The 24,005-nt window shown below is 42.2% G+C and overlaps 1 long non-coding RNA gene across 1 annotated transcript; it reads left to right on the top strand.

Annotated features, from left to right (window-relative positions):
* The first annotated feature begins 1,879 nt into the window (after positions 1-1,879).
* Positions 1,880-9,738, top strand: LOC309494949. Its single transcript, XR_014204492.1, has 3 exons — positions 1,880-3,339; positions 8,442-8,476; positions 8,783-9,738. It is a non-coding gene; the product is annotated as an uncharacterized lncRNA (long non-coding RNA).
* The last annotated feature ends 14,267 nt before the right edge of the window (positions 9,739-24,005 follow it).

Raw genomic sequence — 24,005 nt, 5'->3', positions numbered from 1 at the left:
CGGACTGGGAAGTGCTAGCCAGGCACCCAGACATCGAGCAAGCGGAACCAGTGGGACCACAGATGTACCCACGGTGGGGCAAGGTGGAGGGCAGGGAACCGACCTGGAAGGCATAGCGTCCCGGAGTGGGATCTGAAGTGTGCAGTGCAACACTTACCTGGCTCCACAGTTTCCATGAGGGAATGGCAGGAGATGCATTGAGAAGGCGTCACGTCCTCGAACCTCATGCCTACTGACGATTAAAAAGGGGGCTTGGCGACGAGCAGGCGTGAGGACTGCCGGCTGTGGTATGGTGGAAGCAGCAGCAAACCGCCGGGGCAGGATGTGTTTTATCGTCTACGTCTGCTTCTGTTCTGCCAAAAATGACTGAGTGAAGTTCTCGACAGTGTCACCGAAGAGGCCGACCTACGAAATGGGGGAGTCAAGAAAGCAAACTTTGTTGGCTTCCCTCATCTCGGCCAGGTTCAACAAGAGATGGCGCTCCTGGACCACAAGTACGGACATCATCTGCCCAAGGGTCAAGGGCACCATGTGGGAAACCTCAGATAATTTGTGTTTGTTTATTAACCACTAGAGCTCTGAGGTAAACCCAGAAAAAGTGGGATGAGCAGTTTGAACTTTTAAACGGGAGTGTATATACGTGTATAGTTGTTAAAAATTTTGGGGTCTGTATGATATATATATTTTAAAGAAATTAATTCAGTAAAGACTTCTGTTTCAAATAAATGATGTTCTTTTGAATTTTCTATTCAAAGAATGCTGAAAAAAAAAAAACTATTACAGTGTCCACAAAAAAAGGAAGCAAAAGCATTTCCAACTCTGATAATAAAAAATGTTTCTTGAGCACCAAATCAGCATATGAGAATGATTTCTGTAGGATCATGAGACACTAAAGATTGGAGTAATGACTGCTGAAAATTCAGCTTTTCTGAATTTACATTAATTAATTTATTAAATGTAATTTACATAAATTACATTTTAATATTTATAAAAATATCGAAATATAGGAAACGTCTCAGGTTGTAACCATGGTTCCCTGAGAGAGGAACGAGATGCTGCGTCAGATGACACAATGGGGATGCGTCCCGCAGGACCCGGTGTCTGAGGCACATGTACAGTACCAACTAGCCAATCATGGCGGACGCAGTGATGACGTTGCAGGGTGCTCCCTGCATATAAAAAGGGCAACTGAAAGCACGTCATTAGCTTCAAATGTCTGAAGGAAGATGTGCCGGCACTCACTTAATACCCAGATACATGGGGAAGGTGACGGGGAAGGTGGCAGAGAAGAGAATCATAGCCGATCATCTTAAACATCTGTCTGCTTTACTTCCGGATATATTATCAGGGAGCCAAACACGTTGTGCCAGCTCAACCTGATGCCAGCCATTCCCATTTTTAAAATGTTTTATTACCGTATTGTTCTGAATATATGACGACCCTGAATATAAGACGACCCTCCTTTTGGGAAAAGGCCTTTTGAAGATCAAATCTTTTCTTTTGAAGAAAAGTTCTCATTTAGTACATTTCACTATGACTGATTTCTCAACTTTTTTATGTACAGTGACAGATGCTGGCATGTCAAAAAGGTGTTTGATTTGCTTTACCTGTATCCTATCTGATCCAGGGGGGTTATGAATGTTTTTTTCCTTTTTTGTCGATCACATAGTACTGAAAAAACTGTTTCTCCCTGAAGTCGAAGGGCAAGCACTAAAACATTACGCTGCATTATTCTTTACTCCACATCAAAGCGGCCGCTTCGAAAATATTGACAGGCAAGTATGTCAGTACGTAAGAAATTATGGGCCTCGCTGGTGGGTAAGTTCAGCTCTTTGTCAAATATCCAGTGCCTTCAGCTGGATGATGGCTCATGGAAAGAATCTATATGAGGATATATGCGCATATATGAAACCTATATGCAGTTTATATGCACATATATGCTGCATATATACAGCATATATGCTGCATATATACAGCATATATGCACATATATGATAATATATATGCTGCATATATGCGTATATATGCCACATATAGGCAAAATTGAGGTGCATATATGTGCATATACAGGCCATATAGGTCTCCTGTATTGCTTCTTTATATATACATATAAGCCCTATATGTACATACAAGATATGTCTCCTATATAGCTCATGGCAGGATGGTCATTTTGTAGCTCATATCTCACTTTGGCAACTGTCATACATGATGCCTAGCTCAGATAGGCACATCTATCAATTCGAAGCTCACGGAGCTGATCAAAAAGATAAAAAAAAAAAAAATTCTGTTCAGTTTTTTGTCTTATTTTTGTTCTTGTACTATTTGATTGTTCTTAAGTAAATAAATAATGTAAATTTCTACATTTTGGGGTTTTATTTATGTTGCCTACACTGTAAAAAAAAGTGTAATTTTACAGGTAATGGTCTGTATTTTTTTTACAGAATTTTACCGTTTTGTCATTATAGTGAATGCCTGTTATTTTACAGATATTTGCTGTAATTTAAAGGTCCACTATTAAATTTACAGGTAATTGCTTGCTTGTATTTTGGTTTTACATCAATTTTACGTTTTTTAAAAGGAACTTGTCTGTATTTTTACAAAGTAATATTTTACAGATTTTTTTCTGTGAAATTAGAAAACAAAGAAAAGAAGGTATAACTGAAGAAATCTGCATCTATTCAATATGTTGTCCTTACAGATTATTAAGCATGTGGGGGTTAAAGTGAGTTTTTTTTTAAGGTTAAATAATAGTATTTGTACATACAGTAGCCTACCCTACATAGGCTACAGTAGACCTGTATTGAATTCTTTTTTATTGCATATAGTCTTTTAATCTTGTCTTGCAAATAGATGCTCATTTTGATCATTATTTCATTGTCTTATTCTCCCATAATTTCATGTATATTTTATTAATATTTTTCCAAATCTCCGTTGCTGCACATTCAGGGCTTTGTGTGTGTGTGTGTGTGTGTGTGTGTGTGTGTGTGTGTGTGTGTGTGTGCCCACGCGATGACGCAGATTCAAATTCGCCGCCATTACGTTTCCGCTGTTTAGTCCCGCCCACAACAGTTAGCTGATCAGTCGACTTTGGATCTGTATCAAGGGCAAGCAGGAGATTTGAATTCAGTCTACTCTAGTGAAGTGGATTGTGAGATTAACAGTGGTTCAAAGCAGTCGTATTCGTTGAGAGCAGCCGTGAGCAGGAGTCCTGTTGTCAGTCAGTCCGTTTGGATCACTGATCTATATAATGTCATTGGTTTGGATTCTTCGGAAATAACACCCTTTTCAGTGAGCCTGGTTCGTCACAGCGGACATCATGCCAACCGATCACCGGCTGAGGTAAGAGTCTGCATGTGAACGATATTTTATATTACATTTGTGTTAAGTTTTTCAAGCTAACGTTAGCATTTTAAATGATGTTCAGTTAACTGGCGAGAGCTGGAGGCAAAACACTGAAAATGTTGCATGCGTCTTTATATTTTCCATCTGTTTTAAGAAAGATCAGTTGAACCCACACCTCAAAAGACCTAAAACAAGCTTTCGTAGACTTGTTATACATAAAGTCCGTTTAATTGTGTAACGTTATAAAATCTTTGTTAATACGCGATAGTATCTGTCAGTAAATCAATCTCTTAAATGGCGGGACATTTTTAAACACTGTCTGGAAGCTGAAAACGTACTCGGTTACTAACGTAACCTCGGTTCTCTCTAGAAGAGGGAACGAGTACTGCGTAAGATATCTTACGCTAGGGGAAAATCCTTTTTCCGCGAGATATTGAAGCCAAAAATTATCCTTAATTTTGTAATAATGCAAAACGCGTTGCGGCAGCATGCAGACATAGGCGAGACAGCTCGCGCGCCTATTGGCTGCTCTGCGGCAACTGCAGCAGCCTATCGAGCGAGGCCTGGCGTGACGCCAGACCCAATCAGGGCACTTCGCGCCCGCTGTGTCACGTCCCGCCGAAATGGGCGTGGTCTAGGCCTATAAATACCGCTCGCAGGCAGCTATTATCTGGTTTTTCATCATCGAAGCAACCAGAGCGTGTGCATGCACGGCAAGATACGCAGTACTCGTTCCCTCTTCTAGAGAGAACCGAGGTTACGTTAGTAACCGAGTACGATCTCTTACGAGAGGTCTCTCGTACTGCGTAAGATATCTTACGCTAGGGGACCCAATGCAAAACGCCGTGCATGCTGAGATCTGACACCAAAGACCCAAGGGCGAAAGCCCGGGGTACATATAGTGCACAATCACTCAGGGAACTCACAGGGAGTCCGGGAAGAGGGAGGGGCGAAGCCGCACTCTTCCACATATGGCAGCGTCGCTGAGACGCGAATTTCATCATACAGACAGGGCGGGGTACGGCCTGAACTGATGGGGGAATGTGGGTCTTACACAGTTTGCCCAGGCACATCTCGTGATGCTACTTTTTCACTGTCGAACATTGAGCTGTGCTCAGTAGACGCAGCATTCTGAGCTGATCGCATCAGGTCAGACAATACTGGTAAACTTAGACCGACAGCAGCCTGGCCTGCAGGGCGGGAACCTCTAGGTTATAAAACCTTATAAATGTAGACGGGGAGGCCCAGCCTGCCGCCATACAAATATCTTGCAAGGCAATCCCACTTGACCAGGCCCACGAAGAGGCCATGCCTCTCGTGGAGTGCGCTCTGACACCCAACGGGCACTGCATGCCCTTGGAGGCGTATGCCAGCGCTATAGCATCAACTATCCATCTGGATAGGCTCTGTTTCGACGCGGCTAGTCCCTTAGAACGTCCGCTAAACGAAACAAAGAGCTGCTCCGTCTGTCTGAAACCAGACGAGCGAGACACATAAGCTCATAATGCCCTGACTGGGCAAAGGAGGCTCGCGTCTCTTTCCTCATCAGGGACCGGTAGGGCTGACAGGGAGATAACCTGCGCCCTAAACGGTGTGTTGAGGGATTTCGGACGTGCTTAGGTTTGAGTATAACTTTTGAGTCATTAGGCCCAAACTCCATGCATGCCGCGCTCACAGAGAGCGCGTGCAGATCCCCTATGCGCTTCACTGAAGCGAGAGCCAGCAAAAACACCGCCTTGAAAGACAGGTGTTTCAAATCGATTGACTGTAAAGGCTCAAATGGCGCACCTTTCATGGCTTCCAGAACCGTAGAAAGGTCCCTGAGGGAGGTCTGGGAGGATTCAGTCTCTTAGCCCCTCTAAGGAAGCGGATGACTAAATCTTTCCTTCCTATTGACTGACCAAGCGTTGTTTCTGAGAACGCTGCTATAGCCGCCACATAAACTTTGAGCGTGGAGGGGGCCCTGCCCCAATCCAACAGCTCTTGTAGGAAGGAAAGCACCTCCGCCACACCACAGTCTGTGGGTGACACACCACGGGCTGTGCACCAGCCCGAAAACACTGACCATTTCGAGGAATAGAGTCGTCTCGTAGACGGAGCTCTAGCCTGCGTGATCGTGTTTAATACTCCTTCAGGGAGTCCAACATGTACCCGTTGATGGCCCAGACATGAAGGGACCATAGTTCCGGGTGAGGATGCCAGATCGAACCGTGGGCCTGTGAGAGGAGGTCTCTCCTCACTGGTACTGGCCACGGGGCAGTACTCGCTAACTGCATCACGACTGGGAACCAAGGTTGGTTTTTCCAGAACGGTGCCACCAGCAGTACTGAGCATCCTTCTTCCCTGATCCGTTCTATCACCTGAGGCAGGAGAGAGACGGGGGGAAAAGCATAGAGCGGGCGGCGGGGCCACACATGGGCCAGCGCGCTCCTGCTCTTGGAGAAAAATTCCTGACAGTGAGCGTTTTCTTGAGACGCAAACAGGTCTACTTCCGCTCTGCCGAATTTCTTCCACAGCAGTTGGACTTTCTGTGGGTGTAGAGACCACTCGCCTGCCGGAACATTGTTCCTGGACAGTCTGTCCGGTCCTATATTCAGGAGCCCTGGCACGTGCGCTGCTCTGAGCGAGCGCAGGTTGCACTGAGCCCATACCAGGAGGCGTTCTGCCAGCCTGTACAGGTTCTTGGACCTGAGGCCGCCCTGGCGATTTATGTAGGACACCACAGACATGTTGTCCGAACGGACCAAGACGTGGCGTCCTTTTATCTGGGGACAAAAACGCGTCAGCGCGTTGTCTACTGCCAGCATTTCGAGGCAGTTTATGTGCAGGAGCTTCTCCCGTTCCGACCACTGGCCGAAGAACGGTCTGCCCTCGAGCAGCGCTCCCCATCCCGAGGTGGACGCGTCCGTGGACACCACTTTCACCCTCGAGGAAGTCCCCAGGCTTACACCTGATTGGTACCAGTCGTTCGCTCTCCAAGGTTTCAGAGCTGTGACGCACTTCTGATTGACCCTGAGGCGAAGCGAACCGGATGCCCACGCTCTGCGTGGGACTCGCGCTTTCAGCCAAAACTGCAGCGGGCGCATGCGGAGCAGGCCCAGCTGGAGCACTGACGCTGCTGAGGCCATGAGACCTAGCATCTTCTGAAATTTCTTGAGCGGGACAGACGCGCCGCAGCGAAACGCGTTCGCTGTGCGTTGAATGTCTACCGCGCGCTGTGGCGATAGTCGCGCTATCAGGTCCTTCCTCATCCAGCTTACGGAGGAGATCGGCCTGGAAGATCTGAAGCGTTGCCATGGTGTACAGCGCTGACGCAGCTTGCCCGGCGGCGGAGAAAGCGCAGCGGAGCAAGCTTGACGTCGTGCGGCAAGCTTTAGAGGGTAGGGCCGACTTAGCACGCCGTCCAGCAGAGGGCGGGCATAAGTGGGCCGCTATCGCCTCTTCGACCGGCGGCAGCGAAAGGTATCCTTTGTTCTTGGCATCGTCAACAGCGGAGAATGCCAAAGAAACAGCAGGACGCACTCTAGCCGAATAGTGGGCGTTCCAGGACTTGGCGACTTCTTCGTGTAACTCAGGAAGAAAAGGCGCCGGTCTGGACGCAGGCGAAGCGCGCTCCCCAGGTAGGAAAAATCCATCCAGCCGGTTGTGAGCGGGCTGCTCAGGCGAAGACCACTCGAGGCCGAGGCTCGCCGCGGCCTGTGCGAGTACTCGCATGAGCTCCGTCTCGATGGACGCTCTCTTGCCTGACGACATGCGGGCAGGGGGCGCGGGGTCCTCAGAGCCCGCCCAATCCTCACTGCCTGACGCCAGGATAGAGCAGGAATCATCCTCTCCCAGCAGGGCTTCCTCATCCACGATGTCAACGGAAGCGGCGGCAGACGGCGGCCGCTGTCCGTCAGGAAGCGAGGGTGACGAAGCCGGGGAAGCAAGCGGGCGAACCGGCGAGCTTTGGCGGCTGAGGGAGGGTTCCGGGGCCCGCTGGGTACGGCGCTTTTTACGGCGCGACGCCGCGGCGGGCGGGGGAGCAGTCTCGGTGAAGAAGGCTAGGCGAGTCCTCAGAGTCGCCATTGCCATCAGCTCGCAGTGAGGGCAGCCGCCGTCAGCGAGCGCGAGAACTGCATGTTCCTCACCCAGGCAGGAAACGCAAACCACGTGGCGGTCCCCGTCGCTGAGTGTGGCTCTGCACGAGCCGCAGGAAGGCATCTTTAAAAAGACGCTAGCTCTTTTAGAATGTGTGTCGCGGCGGCGACACACACACACAAAAGTACAGTGTAATAAGGAAAGGATATAAGCGCCGGAAAGCGCAGCAGGAAGGCAGGAAGGTGGCGCGGCCAGCGACTTCAGTGACTCGTCCCGCTGAAGGTGCTCTCTCTCAGACGGCGCGGCTTCTTGTGCTTCGCTTGAAGGATGAAAAATCAGATAATAGCTGCCTGCGAGCGGTATTTATAGGCCTAGACCACGCCCATTTCGGCGGGACGTGATGCAGCGGGCGCGAAGTGCCCTGATTGGGTCTGGCGTCACGCCAGGCCTCGCTCGATAGGCTGCTGCAGTTGCCGCAGAGCAGCCAATAGGCGCACGAGCTGTCTCGCCTATGTCTGCATGCTGCCGCAACGCGTTTTGCATTATTACAAAATTAAGGATAATTTTTGGCTTCAATATCTCGCGGAAAAAGGATTTTCCCCTAGCGTAAGATATCTTACGCAGTACGAGAGACCTCTCGTAAGAGAACTCTTCTCTTAAAAAAATAGTAACCACGTTTTTGGCGGATTTTATTACCATTTTTAATAACCGCAGTTATACTACAAATAGGCCTAACGTTACCAAGGTTTTTTTTTTTGGTTAACCATAGTTAATTTTCATAAGGGTTGACGTGGCTATCAAGACCGTTAAGAAAACGAATTCAGTAAATACTGTACTCGTTGATGATACAGGAAAACACATGAGGCTAGAATATGAACACCACATGATAAATTGCGTATTCTGGCTGCATGCTTGCCAACACGTCAGTTGAGGTTTTGCATTGTTCCAGTGGAACATATTCTGACATGTGCAAATGTAATACTGTGTTAAAAAAAAAAAAAAATTGTGTGTGATTTCAGGTCAAGTGGAAAGCAGAATGATCATGGCAAACAAGGTATGGGAAGAAGTAATTTAAAATATTGTAATGGCCGAGTCTTCTGATTCCATATGATTGCACTAAAAGTGGCAGAAAATTTAATTTGTTTTATACTATATTTTCCCATGTGAATATTCATTTGATCCTTGTGAGGCCACTGGAGCTGCACAAGGTTTGGTTTTGCTTCAGTAAGACCACGATTGTGTTAGATTCCACCCATCTATTATCTTTTTTTTTTTTTTTTTTATTGTAACTAGGCTCTGTCATTTAGAAACATGGGTTTTCCTATCACTTAATGACACATATCTCTACCTTTCATTTCAGCCAGAGGATCTGACGGTTGCTGCTCGCATCTCAGCCTACCTGATGGAAAATTCTTGCTGGATGAATGACCTTCACCTTCAATTTAACCTTGCCAAGACAAAACTGCTTATGGTTTCAGCCAAACCATGCGATCCTGCTGATTTGCCTTATACAACACCAGAAAGATCCGGCCCTTCCTATCGGAGCCACACAACTCCTTGTCTAAGCTCTTGTTCTATCCAGACTGGACTATTGTAATGCTCTCCTGGCAGGCCTTCCAGCATCAGTCAAACCTCTGCAACTGATCCAGATGCTGCAGCAAGACCTAAACTCACTGCTTCAGATCTATGTGTCTCCAGAAGCTTGTGTTCTGCAAGTGAACGGCGCCTTGTGGTGCCATCATCCCAAAGAGACACAAAACCACTTTCACTGACCTTTACCTGGACTGTTCCCTGCTGGTGGGATGACCTGCCCAACTCAACACATTTTCAAAAAACTGCTAAAGATCCATCTTTTCATAAACACTTGACCCAATAATACTAAATCTTTGTTTTAATAATAAATAAATAAACTTGTGTACTGTGCTACACTAACTGGGACTTGTCACTGCACTTGTTGCTTCTATTGTTCTCTTAATTTTTAAGTCACTTTGGATAAAATGTAATTGTAAATGTGTAAAATAAGTTATATTAAAGTATAAAGGCATACAGCAATTGCCTTTTAATGTAGATATTTTTACATGTTCTAAATTATATACTAAGATTGTATTTCCTATCATTCACATATCTTAATGTTCAGTGTTTGTTTAATGAGTAATACTGTAAATGTGCAGGTATTTTGTACTTATACGTTTAATTAATTTAACAGAAATTGACTGTACATTTGCTATTATTAAGTACTTAATTAGAGATTGGTCAAAGTTGTGAAATTGGAAATGCAAAAATTAAAACTGTAAATATACAAACTTTGTATTTGAATGTATGTACTTAATGCATTTTTATACATAACTTCATAGATATTATACACAGAAAAACTATATATTAAAAGATAATTACTGTAGATAGACAGCATTATTATAAAATAACTTTAGAAAACCCTAAATTTAAAAACCCTAAGTTTTTTTTTTTTTTTTTAATTTGACATCATTTATCAATTTTTCCACGGTTTAATAAGCCATTATCAACAGTAATGTACTATAATTTAATTAATTTTGACTGTAAAGTCAATTCTGTATTTTCACTGTTTTTGCCTGTAATTTTGTGAAATGGTTATTTGCTGTAATTTAACGGAATCAGTCTGGAAACTTTGCTGCCAGAGATTTACCGTTTGTATACGGGATTATATATATTTTTTTTTACAGTGTAGGCCTAGTAGCTATGGATTTTAATAATTTTACTAATATATAGGTGAACATATAGGTGCATATATGTGCACATATAGGTGAACATATAGGTGCATATATAGGTGAACATATAGGTGAACATATAGGTGCATATATGTGCATATATGTACATACTGTATAATATAGGAAAACGGCCAATTTTATATATGTCACATATATTAAAAACCTATATCAAAACCTATATTAAAACATATATGTTTATATAGGTTCTTTCCATGTGGGGATCTGGTTATGGGCAGCCCCTCATTTCTTTTTTACCTATACGTACTGACACACTTGCGTGTCAGTTTCTTCGAAATGGCCACTTTTGGTTCGTGAGAAGCTTTTCTTTGACTGTCTTTTTAGGCTCGCCATCCTCTAACGTTACACTCTAACACTGTATTTCTTGGCTGCTTAATGAGAGTTGTTTGATGACTCGCATTGATGTTTGATGACTCATATTTACACGTATTTGGCGCTCCCTATTGTTGCGGTTGTATTATTGACATTGACATTATTGACCCGAATATAAGACGACCCCATTTTTCAGATGCATTTCCAAGAAAAAAACATTGTCTTATATTTGGAACAATACGGTATTTGTATTTTTCTCCTCTAATGACAAGGAGACTTAAAGGGACAAGGGGGCCGAGGACTCAGCGAGGAATGAACTTCCCAAAGGCGGCCGACTGCGCCCGTGCCTCTCTAATCCCTCCCCCTGATCCAGGTCCTTAAGCAGGTCTGCCTGGTAAGTTTGTAATACTGACATGGTATGCAAAGATCCCCCAGGCTGACCAACTGCTGAATACGCTTTGCCCACCAATCTCTATGTCATCTGACATGGCTTAGAGGGCAAAACGGGAGCCTTCATCGATGAGGATGTTCCTGGGAGAGAACTTTCTAAATTCCTCTCCACCCACGGCATCCTCCAATAACCCCACTCACTTAGCCCTTCTACATTAGAATAATTTGAAGCAGAATGGGCCACGCAAGCAGATAATGGATGTTCCCACGAACCTGACACTTTAGCGTGCAGTTCTGGAAGAAATGGAAGGCTCTGTCACAGTTCTGTCACCTCGGTCTGGATTTTCTTATGGGTTTGTGACAGGGCTGTGACACGCCCGATTTGTCATGTGTTTATGTTCAGTCTGGTCCTGTGTGAGCACATGAGTGTCTTGTTGTTTCTTGTGCCATGTGCTCTCGTCTAATTGTCAACCCCGCCCATCTTGTTATCTCGTTATTGGTTTATTTCCCCCACCTGCCTGCCTTGTTACCTCTTTTCTTTGTTAGTCTATTTAATCTCCTTGTGTTTGCTGTCTGGTGCCGATTCGTTGTATTGTTACGTGTTCCAGTTTGTAGCCTCTCATTTATGCCTAGGGTTGGAGTTTGTACCTTTCCAGTTTGGCATCCGAACAAATCACTCTGCATTTGAATCTACGTCTCTTTTCTACTTCACGTGACAGGCTCACCGAAGCAGTGCAGAGATCGCTTGTCTAAGCGGCTGCTTGCGATCTCCTGCTCCACTAATTTATCATATTCTGCATTCTGCTGCATGGAGCAGGAAACCAATTTTCCACACATGTCTGTCTCTACTGACTCCACACTTTATGAATCATCAGAATCATGAGTGAGCAATGAGTCCTTGTATTCCAGAGAAGAAACCGCCGAGCGAGCTTCTGTTTCAGGCATGAGGACAGCAGAGCTAGGGGGAGAAGTGAGGGGAACTTGCTCACGCTCCTCAAGCAGCTTCGGCTTAGATCCCCACGGCTGCAAGCTGCGCGCTGCCTCGGCAAGCACAGAGCTCTAGCCGTGAGGCTCAGCGGCTTGACACTCTTGAGAACCAGACGAGAGCGGAGCTTTCTCAGAGAGAAATCATAATGCATGCATCCATCCCCCTCGAGGGCTGAATGTGCGTGCTTCACTCCTAGACAGATAACACAAGTATCGTGACCATCGGCAGGGGCCGACTGGCCATCTGGATGTTCTGGAGAAGTCCAGAATGGCTGTCCACCCAAGGGGGCAAAAAGGGCACTAATGCAATCTTTTTTTTTTTCTTTTTTTTTTTAATGAACCGAAACTGACGCGAAGGAGAGTGGGCTCGTGATGGCAAGCAAAAAACTTAAAGATGAAGGAGGTTGGGTGAAGCTAAAAGAAAATAAAGTCCTTAGACAGACGCTGCAAAATACTCACTTTAGAGAATGTAGCCTATGAACAGAACTAAATCCCAGGACATCCCTAGTCTGAACGTTCATTGATATTTATCACTCCGCATTGTCTGATGTGATTTTCCATTCATTCATAATAAGACAGCAGCGATTCTATAACAGGTTACATTTGACAGCTATACTGAGTTATAAAATAGAGTAAATGAAGTAGCCTAAGGTGATTGCTCCGATTAACATGTAACATGAAAATGAGCGAGTTTGCAAATTATTTGTGCACACACGGTCAATCCTCCGCTTGACTGCAGCGTGACTTTGTCATTGCGTGGCAACAGTAGACGCCAAAGTGATATTATTTTGATCGTGACATGTAGGCTAACTCAGCCAATATCCAAATTCACACCCATTCATCACGTTATAAATTGCCAATGAACTGGTTACAAACTCACTGGTGCCACGTGTCAGTTTTCACAATCAGTTGTTCTCACGTTATCTACCGCTGAAATTATTGCAAAACTTATATTCTTCCCAAGATCGAGATAACATCACACAGACAATCATTTTGTTTGAAAATTAACCTAAAACAATGTGTTTGCTTTCCATAACATTGAAAGTGTAAAGAATATATAAGTAGGCTAATCGAAAAGTAATTTAGGATTGGTTTAATATGTTACACTAAGACTTATCTGCTCTTTTTATGTAGATTTCAAGTTTTTTAGTTCATACGATAATACATTTATTTCAATCACCATAGGTTTTGTGATGTTATTTGCCATAAAAGCGATACATTGACTGCTATAATATTGTGAGATAGTAGCAGCTGTTTGAAGTTGCTGTGGGGCCTATTTGGTGGAAAATCCAGGGCCGTTTTTTACTCCCAGTCCGTCCCTGGGCAGGCGTCATGAAACGCGGGCATGGAGTGATAAAGCGTTTACAGACTGAAATGTTCACACAGCACAGAAACAAGCGGCTTCCTGAAGACATTGAAACTGATGACGTGTTTTCATGTGCCCTTTTTATTTGCTGGGGAGCACCCTGCGACGTCATCACTGCGTCTGCCATGATTGGCTAGTTGGTACACGTGCCTCAAACACTCAACGCCGTCCCCATTGCGTCATTTGACTCGCCGTTGAGTCCCTCGAAAGGGAACAGTTATTTTAAATTGTAATAATTTTTCACATTTACCATTTATTTATCAAACAAGGCGCAAGGCATTTACACTACAGGTCTTGATGCTCAAATCTGATTTGTTGACTATATCCAATTTTTTTGATGACCAGCTTACATCTTCTTTTAAAAGTGTCCCTTATCCGAAATCTGCATTTACTTGGCGAAACAACCCAAGGGAGACATACTGACTACAGACCCGGAAAAGCTTAGGCTGAAAAGGAAACAAAAAACGCAGTGATTTGCAATGAATGCAGACAATTGATAATACAAGCTTTTGCTTCCCCTTCGCCTCAAAGGCTCAAAAGACATAAAACTTCAGAATGACTCCACTGGGTTAAGCCTTCGTCCTCCATTGAAAAGAGTCATGTGATCACGGTTAGTGTCCGCCTGATTTAACGTCATTCTTCACCGTCGCTTTTTTAATGAAGTATAACTCAATGTAACAGGGGACTATCCGATTTGTCCACTTACATGGCAGACGCAAATGCACATATCCGATTCATATCCGATTTATTTCCACATATAAATGAGGCCTAAAACCAATCTGAGAGTATCATAATCCATGTGCTTTTTTCCTGCTTACACATTTGTGGGACATATCCAATCTCTGCAACATGGGAGGGAAAAAAATCTAAATTGGGTCACTTGAACCATGTAATGTAAATTTGGCCGAGACATACCGACCTCTAGACTAAAAGTTCTCTCCAGCTCTCAGATTCCCATCACTGGTGGGACTGAGAACACTTTACAGTTGTTTACCTTCCAGACATTTTTAGTCTGTTTTAATAAACATTCCTTAGATTAAGTGAAACGTTTTCTCTTCAACTGCAAAATGTTTTATCATTAAACCAGCTGTTTTATTTATTGTCAAATGTATTCTTTTAAAAGGTAGAGACAGTGTGTATTTGCACAAATTAACTTCCCTGCATTCAGTTCATTACTTAATTAATCATGTAATCATGATACTGTATCATTGCGAACCAAGCAACACCCACAAAATAACATTTATTTGAATGATATCTATGTCCATATGCTGAAATATACTCAAGTCAGAAGAATAAGATCTGAATGGTAAATTATTCTTTTAAAGTTGGCTTGAATTTTAGTTGACATTTTACAGAATCGTAGTGGTGGCATAATAAGTGAACCCAGCAATGTTTTCCTGTGTAACCCCATCAGATGGTAACTAAGAGAGAAGAAACTAAATGATACAGAAAAAAAATTGCCCCTGTTCTCATAGGACAAAAGTCCCATCCAGCTGTTCTATGCTTCTATGTTAATACTCAAAAGTGACAGAAAATATGATTTGGATGCATGTTATTTAGAGAGATAGCTATTAAAATGGAGGTTTGGGGCAGCAAGCACCTTTGAATACAAATCTCAAAGACATGTGCACAGACAGCAACGAAGCAGATGGATCTCGGGTCATCTGAGATCTCTTTGTCTAACGGTATTAGAAAGAAGCGAGGAGAACTGACACTACAAGGTGAGCTCCATCAGCTGAGGATCACTCTTCAGATAAAGCAAAGCTGCGGTAGATGCAGAATAAAGCTAAGGATTCAGAACAGGTGCTTTCACTTACTCACAGCCTGATTGTCTTAACCCATTGTCTGGGGCATCATTAGCCTTCAAATTGCTCAAATTGAAATTGCGAATTGAAAATACGGCCAAAGTTTTTACGCTCACGTGAGGTGGTTTTTCAGGCAATTCGAAAAAGAAATATTTCGCAAAACTGCAGAGTTCATTATTAAAATCATAAAAGACAAAATAATTACAGGAATACTGGATTCTAAACCTCAAAGAAATTCCACAATCAAGACCTCGAAACAGATATTAGAGAGAAACATCCAGAAACACCAGCCGCTCCAAGTATAAGGGTCTTTGCTTACCATTAATGCTTGGATAACACACGTCTCCTTCGATTAATAATAATGGCCAGTGCAGTGGCTGGGATATAGCCTACACCTACCAACATCCGTCACCATGATTTTTGGAATGACTTATCGCGAGAGGAAAAAAAATTACGTAATGGAAACACGTCATTTCGCAATAGTTTTTAGTCGACATTTAGAAAAAAATCGCAAAAGTTTTGCGCAAATCTGTAATGGAAATGCACCTACTGATGTCCACTAACAGTTTTGCAGGGCTGACGCGTGAGGGAAGCCATGTCACTGAGATGTTCTCAGAAAGAGGGAAGAATAAAAGAAAATTATCTCATACTCAAAATCAAACCATAAAATATCATAACATGCAAAACTGTCCGATGAGCTAAACTCTGGATGACAGCGGCCCTCCAGGACCGAACATTGCCTATGTTGTGGAATTTTTTTTGCAGTTGTTAAAAATAATAACTATAGTATCTCAAGGTAATTCCCTGAATTAGCTGAATACATACATTACAATACTTCCCTGAAGTAAGGTGACGGTGTCCCGTCAAGAAGCTACTACCACTGCCTCAATCACACTTTAGATGTTCTATTGTTGTCTTTTGAGCGTAGAATCTTTAGTACTTCTATTACTACCTCAATCACACATAGATGTTCTGCTGTTGTCTTTTGAGCGTAGAATCTATTTCTCAGCTGTGCAGCATATACCTGACACGACTCCCAAGTTGCTCTTTGTAGAAATGAATAGAAAGATACATGTACATTTATATCATACAGTTGGGTAAAAATCAATGTCACTCAAGTCTTCTTCACTGTGATTTGTTCTGGTGATTGGTTTGTAATGATCTAAGCTAATCATATGACTGTTAGTTCTACTGTGTTAAGCACTTTTTGGTAAAGTATATATGGCCTTTGACCTGAGCATCCTTAGTCTGCATTTCTCTGTACATTTAATGTTGAAAATACCCATTACATAAAATATTTCTATCACATTCCCCCCTCTGATCAATAAATGAACTGCTTTTGACCTTCATCTTCCCCTACTTACAGTTTATTTCTAAAATTCTCTGACGTCAACATTTCTCTCTGCTCTCCAAATATCAAAGACATTTTTCTCCAACTTAATCATTTGTACACACACACTTTCCTTCTTGCTTGCTTAAGACTTCTTAACGTTCTCATTAGTGCATGAATACATCTAGCAGTATATAAAACTACAAGTGCTATGATAAGCAGAGTAAGTAACAAAGGCATAAAACGAACTTTAGAATTAATCCTAAAAATGTTAATAATCAAAATTACTTGAATAGAGACTATTGTTGTCACACTTATCCGAATCATTTGCTGGCCCACAGTTGATCTCAGACCGCATGCTTGTCTGGCCGGTCCCAAAGATGTCTCAGCATTTTCTTCCTCCAAGATGTTGCGATTTCTCTTCGGCTGATGTATTTCCTTGATTCAGTGTGCGTGCCGTCAGGTTGGGGAGGTTTGCAGTGCAGCACGTGAATTCAGGTATCACGCTTGGCATCCTTGAAGGGAGTGTTGGTTGTCAGGATGATCTCATGGCCCCAACCACCTTGGACAATGCCACACCTTCCTCAGGAAGTCTTTGACCCAGATCCACTGTCCTGGCTCGTAGGAATGTTGGGGTTCGTCACCTAAAACTGGCAAAGCAGCTTTCACCTGCCTTTGGATATATTTTTAAGTTTTAGTTGAAGACATCATATATTTTCTCAGTTGTTCATCGACCACCGCAAGGTCCTCCTGGGGAGGAGGCTTGATTCCCATGCCCATAGGCCAACATGTAAGAATTGAATATGGGCTGAGGGCTGTCCTGGTCCTTTTTCGGGCTCTCATGGCCATCAAGTCTGTTTGTTTTTTTCAGTCTGATTTGCCCTTTCCAATGAGCCTCCACTTTGTGGATGAGTTTTCAAATTTATTCTCAATCCGCTTGCCAATTTTGTGATTAATTTATTTACAAAATGTGTCACATTTTCACTGGAAAACCTTTCTGGTACTCCCCATCTTGGGATAACTTTTCCAATTAGAGCTTTTGCTGCAGCCGTAGCATCAGCTTTTCTATTTGCGAAACACTCAACCCACTTTGAAAACATGTCAACAATTACAAGACAATACATATAACTTTGGCATGGTGTCAACTCGAAGAAATCCATCATAATGTGCTGAAAAGGAAGTTATTGTGTGGGGTGGGCGGAGTAAGTTTGTGGCTTTTTTCCGTCCTCCCATGTTATTCGCTGCGCAGATGTAACAGTTCTGACAAAGTTTCTCTAGCACAACTGTAAATCATGGGGCCTCCCAGGAAGTTCCAATTTGATCATTCATTGCCAATTGAGATGTGGTCTGCCTCGTGAGACCACTCTGTGAAATTTGGATACAATTGTTTTGGCAGGGAAGGCTTTTTGTTTTTTGCATCTTTCCATACGTTTTGCACCCCCCTCTGACCAACGTTTTCTCTCCTGATCGGTAGCCATATTTAAAATTTCAATCAACGTTGGTGGGAGCTGAACATAATCGGGCGCCAGAGATGTGAATACGGTTAACGCGATTGGCTGTTTAAGTGCAGCATCCTTTGCTGTTCATTGCTTTTTCTTGTGCGCCGCATTTACAGATTTTAATTTCTGATGGAAGTTGTAGGTTTTTGAGCAACATAATTAATGCATTGTACAGACATTAGGATCTCCGTCATCCTCAGGTACTGTAGCAATGTGGATAGATTTAGTATGGTGCACCATTTCAATGTGACACTGGACATAATGAGCGAGACATACTGCCAGTGCAGCGAACGGGTAGCAGTGAAATGAGTCGTTTGTAACTGCATTAGCAGAGCGTGCACTGCATGTGGAATAAACACAGTTAAAAAGGTGGAATACCACCAAAACCGAGTATGCTAAAACAACTTAACCTGCGGCCGCAACCGAACAAAGGCACTGTGGCATTCCACTTACAACAATGTCTAATCGTTTGGAGTAATATGCGATCGGTCGACGGCGATCACTGTGGGGTTGTGTTATAACCGCGGACATGAACCCCGATTTTTTTCTGAAACAAAGAGTTCAAAAGATTTTGAATAGTCAGACATGGTGCATTTGAGAAAGCCAATTAAAATTTTTCAAATACAACCTGTCATTCTTTTTCAGTCCAGTCCTGTCAGTCTAAACCAATTTGTCAGTTAGAGCTTTCTGCTCATGAGCTGCTGTTAGTAAAGGATTTGAAATTTCTGCTTTATCTTGGATCCCTGGCCTACAATATCCCGTAGCTCCCAGAAATAACATCATTTGGGATTTTGCGCCGGATTTAAAAATTTTCGGAACCTGTTCAAATCCTAGCGCGTGACCAGTTGATGAAATGAGGTGACCAAGGTACCTAACTTCCTGCGGTACTAAATGTAGTTTTGATTTTTACACTTTATGCCCATTGTCTGCTAAAATCCAGTAATGCGCGCATATCGATTTCACATGTGGTTTTGTTGGGAGAACACTGCATTAAATCATCTACTTACTAATTTAGGGTACTTCCCTTTGGGGAAGAAAACTTTTCTAGATTTTTGGAAAGTTCCTCTGAAACACTTTTAAAATCAAATTTGGGTTGTGTCCTCTCCTTGCTACACAGCCTGTAAACCTCGATTGCCTGCATTGCGGGATACACATTTACCCCCTCTTGGTTTTCTTTCTTTCCCACAGAAATGTGGGGCTGGACTGGTGTCTAATGAAAAAGAGCAGATTGAGCAGGTGTTAGTTTATCAGAGAATGCAGGGTATTGCTGGGCTACCAATAAAATCAAGATCCAATTTTTCCCTTTGGTGGTTTTTCTAAATCTGGCAACATTTGTTGATAAGCAGAAGATGGATCAAAGAAAAGAGTTAAAGCCCAACTATAATACCAGTTTGGTGTAATTTGCATAAAAGCACCTCCGGAATTTAAAACTTCCATACCATCGTTTGAAATAAAAATGATCAATTTGGACAATAAATCTCTAGCCAATAAATTTACAGGGCATGTTTCAGAATCCAGGAAAGAATTTGTCACTTGTTTCAGCTTGTTTGTTACCCTCAATGATATAGTCAACTTATCAACCAATGGTATGCCAGATAAACCATATGTTGTTTGTTTTAGAGCAGTCTCTGCAGTGATCAAAGGAAACCTGTGTCCACCAAAAATGTAAGGAAAGTCCTTTATCCTATTCATGGTCTCTCACATTTGATGGAAACCAAGAGCTGTTAGGGGAAAGAGGAGGTGGTTCTTTTGTGAGGAGTAGATGGTTCATGTGTGAGATGTTGTTTCCTCTCACTTGGACAATCCTTGGCCCAGTATCTTTTTCACCACAGACGCGACATGGATCTGCAGCAGTTTTCCACTGATGTGATGTTCTTTGATGGCCTCCTGGAGATGGCACACACTGACGGTCTTCTTGACGGTTGTGGCCTCCTCTTCTTTTCCCAGTCCATCGACCTCGGCCTTGGCCTTTGAACTCTGGTCTGCTGCTGGACTGATAGAACATACAGTATATTGGGCATTTTCTAGTTTTTGTTGCTTCTCTGTTATCTTTTTCTCAGTGTTCAGCACTGTGTGTTTAGCATGTTGTAACACTACCTCCATAGTTTGTACCTCCCAACCAATGCATGTCAGTCTTACTGCTTTTTGTAAATCAGGAAAGAGTCCATTCACAAAATGATGTTTTAGTATGCCTCAGTGCCTTCTGGAAGTCCAGATCTTTCTTCGACAGTTGCTTTTAGTCGTGCATGGTAGGCGCTCACCATCTCTCCCTTCAGCTGCTTTGTGTTCATGATTGCTCCCCAGTCAGGACGTGTGGGGTATGCCAGCCTCATTCTGCCAATCATCCTGTTCCAAGCAGTCTGCCACCCTGGAGTGAGTCAGTTCCCTCTGCACCTGCATCAGCATTCATTCTTATAGTGCTTGGGTTAAAACCATCTTCACCAGTTCCACGTACCTCAGTCCATTTCAAACCAAGCTTGTTGCTGAAAATAGCTGCCCAGTCTCAGCCTATGTGGCATCGATGTTCTCCACTGCTCTGATGAACTGTTCCACCCCCTTTTCTGGGTCTGGAAGTGCAGCAGCCACATTTCGGAGTTCCTCTAAGTTCCAAGGTCACTCCACCCATATGGGCCCTCCTTCTCCAGGAAACTGAAGCATCGGCAGGTTTAGGGCTTCTTGACTCCCCAGGCTGGTCTTGGATCTTGTTGTTATTTTTTTCATCAAGGTTCCTCACTGTGACACCTTTTTTATCTGAAAGGAATGGATAAAACGAACGTTTCTTTGAATTTTCTCTTGTAATTTTAAACTATTTGTTTACCTCCCTCCAATGCCGGTGGCTTATCAGTCTCTGTGTCATTGTCATCAGGTTTAATCTTTTCCTCATCATGGATAGGGCAGAAGGGACCTTCGCTTCCTCAGTTGCTGCTGCCTAGACACTTTGATCAGTCAAAAGTCTGTAGGGAGGGTGCAATGACTTGTGCAGGCCTTATCTTCCTCTTACTGTTTCTGCTTTGTAGTTTATACAGCATTAAGGGCTGCAGGTTCTGTGGCAGATTTTCTTTGCTGTTTTTGTTGCTCTGCCCCTTTCTCTCCCCCACTTGTTGAACAGGATCCAGTCTACCTGCTTTTGCTTCTTCAAAGGCAACTGCTCCAACTGCTTTCTTGTTTATTCTAGAATTGAAACATTCAGAGAACCGCATGAGTCAAAATTCCCTTTTGTCAATTTTAATCACCATTGTTTCTGTTCAATTTGGTCATTACTCAAATTCCCAAATTGCCCTTTTTTTTTTTTTTTTTTAAGGGTCCCCTCGATTCAGGGACCATGTCTGGTTTACCACAGAAATTCCCCGTTCTATTTAAGCAATTCTTCTTTGCAGAAAGGAAAAAGATAGAAACTCACAATCTTTTTTTTTAGAGTGTAAGAGTAAGCAAGATGTTCTATGCAAGATGCAGAAGAAGAAAGAAATATACTCACAATTTTAGAATGATTGTGAAAATAAGCAAATTCTGTTTTCCAAAATATAGAAAAAACATAATGAAAAGCAAGCAAGTTATTTGCAGAAAAAACAATAGTGATTGTGAGATTAATTTTTTTTTCAGTGCCTCAATGTATTTCCACAATTCTCCTGATTACTATTTGAGTAGGAATTTGGTTTCTATACAATATTACAATATTTTCTTCTTGGTCACCCAACTTCAGATATTTAATACAGTATTCATATACTCCATGATACATCAATAAAACAATATTAAACTATAATTTTGTTAATATTTCCTTAGGATGTGGGATATTTCTTACTTTATTCCTCAACAAAGCACTCAGATATCTTATGCCCTGGCTTTTTGCAATAAAAAATAATAATATTTGCCCTAGCAGCAACTGAATCATGTTTACTAGGAGAGGTTGGAACAGAACTAGATCCTGCCATAGCCAACTTACTTTGACCCGGATAGTAGTTTCTTTCTAGGCCATGTTTTTCAAATAACCCTTTATGGGTTAAAGCAAACTCATCAGCCATGATTGCTGCGTCACTCAATTTGGAAACCTTCTGTTCATTCAGATAAGTAGCCAGGCCTTCTGGGACACAATTCTTAAACTCCTCTAAAATAGCCAAGTCCCTGAGCTGTTCTTTGGTCTCAACCTGCTTAGAAGCACACCACCTATCAAACATGTTCTCCTTTTCCCAAGCAAACTCTGCAAACGTCTGCTTTTCAATTTTAAAGTAATTTCGAAAACGTTGACGATATGCTTCGGCGCTAACTCATAAGCATGAAGGATAGAGGTTTTAACAGTATATACAGTACTCTGTTCTAAACTAAGTGCTGAATAAACCTCTTAAGCCTTACACGTAAGCACACATTGTAAAAGAAGCGTCCAAACCACTTTTGGCCACTTCAGTGAAGTAGCAACTCTCTCAAAGTGGGAGAAATACTTCTCTACCTCTTTTTCAGAAAAAGGAGGGACCATTTTAATATGCTTCCATATCAAAAACTTGCTCTACCCTTTGAGAGAACTCGGAGGAAACCACAAAAGGTGAAAGAGGCGGTTGACCCTCAGGTCTCCTACCTGCCAACTCCAACTACATTTTGAGCACTTGAGCACGCTCACGCTCCCTTTCCTGTCCCTCCAATCTCCTCAATTCAAGTTCTATTTGCAGCTCTTTTTCTTTCAAAGCTATTTGCTCTTGTTCTAGATGACACTTCACTACCTCCAACTCTAACTCTTTTTCTCGTAACACCATCTCTTTCAGCTTTACTTCACTGCCAAAAACAATATCTGGCTCCTGTAATTTTGCACCAAAACCTTTTTTTTTTTTTTTCTCTAAAGTGCCCTTTAAACTTTTATTTCGTTTTATTTGATCAGTTTTTTTAAAGAGCAACAGCTGCTCTTTAGTGCACTTTTCAAGTGTTTCCTCAGAAGGTTATTTGGGTGGGGGAGGGGTGCATGAAACAGATCAGTTCTCCATTCTCAAATATTTTGATAGAAATTTCACAAATATATTAAGTGTATAATAAATAAATAATTGGTTAGTCAAATACGAAATTCTTTTAATGAAAAAAACAACAAATATAATTGTAAATTTTAGATAAAATTAACTGCTGGATTTTTTGTCAATTATTTTGGTATGTTTAACTCAAACAATCAAGTAAATGATATTCAGAGATTTTATTAAGTTAATAATTTACTAAGTGTACAGAATGTACAGCAGGACACATACTAGACTATTCGGTAACACTTTATTTTGATAGTCCGTTTGTTGAGACTTTACTAGTTATTAGTAGCCATTCAGTAGCTTGTCAACAGTGCATCAGTTGACATTCAACAACACTGTTTCAACTGACAAGTAACATACGTTCAACTGACTGCCTATAGACTATAAGGTACAATTCAAGTGTTAATCTACAGATTTTACGAAAAAGTGCCTGTTGACTGTCAATGTTATTTTGCAACAGGTTATTAACCAATTGTCAACTAACTTTCAATTGTCAACTTACTTTCTGCAGATTGAGTACCAACAACTCAAGATCAATCTGTCAGTTAAAAGTCAACAGTCATGTCAGCATATGAAGTAGGCCTATATGATACTGTATATCCTACTCAAGGGGTCTCATATGCATCAAATTAATAATTATTTTAGCTGATTTAAAACTGTTTTAAAAAAATTGCTAACCATTTGTAGATAATCTGTTGATAGTCAACTAAAGATTAGATCTGTTGCTTGTCAACAAATAAATTGTTTATGACCAGTAGACTATTAATAGACATTATCCACTAAGTGTTAGTAGATATATTTTAGGACTATCTAATTAAAGTGAAAAACAGTTTATATCAGTAGAAAGTCTATAACCTATCAACAGATTGAAAACATACTTTTTTTGTACGTTTGGATAGATGCTGAAACGTATGATACAGACATGTCTGCAACGTAGAATTATTACGAATTCACAGCTACAAAACGTTTACGAATCATAAAGATATCTGTATCATTTCCCTTATACTGTTTTATAGATAAATGTACGTTCCCTTAACCATACTCCCAAACCTAAATATAAATTACTCATTTTATACAGAATATAAAAAGAATAAAACACTTTATGGACAGAGATGTGTAGGGAAATGCCAGTTTTATT

This window comes from Leuciscus leuciscus (genome assembly GCF_965113295.1).
Source record: "Leuciscus leuciscus genome assembly, chromosome: 3".
Classification (NCBI taxonomy): domain Eukaryota; kingdom Metazoa; phylum Chordata; class Actinopteri; order Cypriniformes; family Leuciscidae; genus Leuciscus; species Leuciscus leuciscus.
Note: the sequence above shows the minus strand (reverse complement) of the source record. Positions and strands in the feature narration are given on the sequence as shown.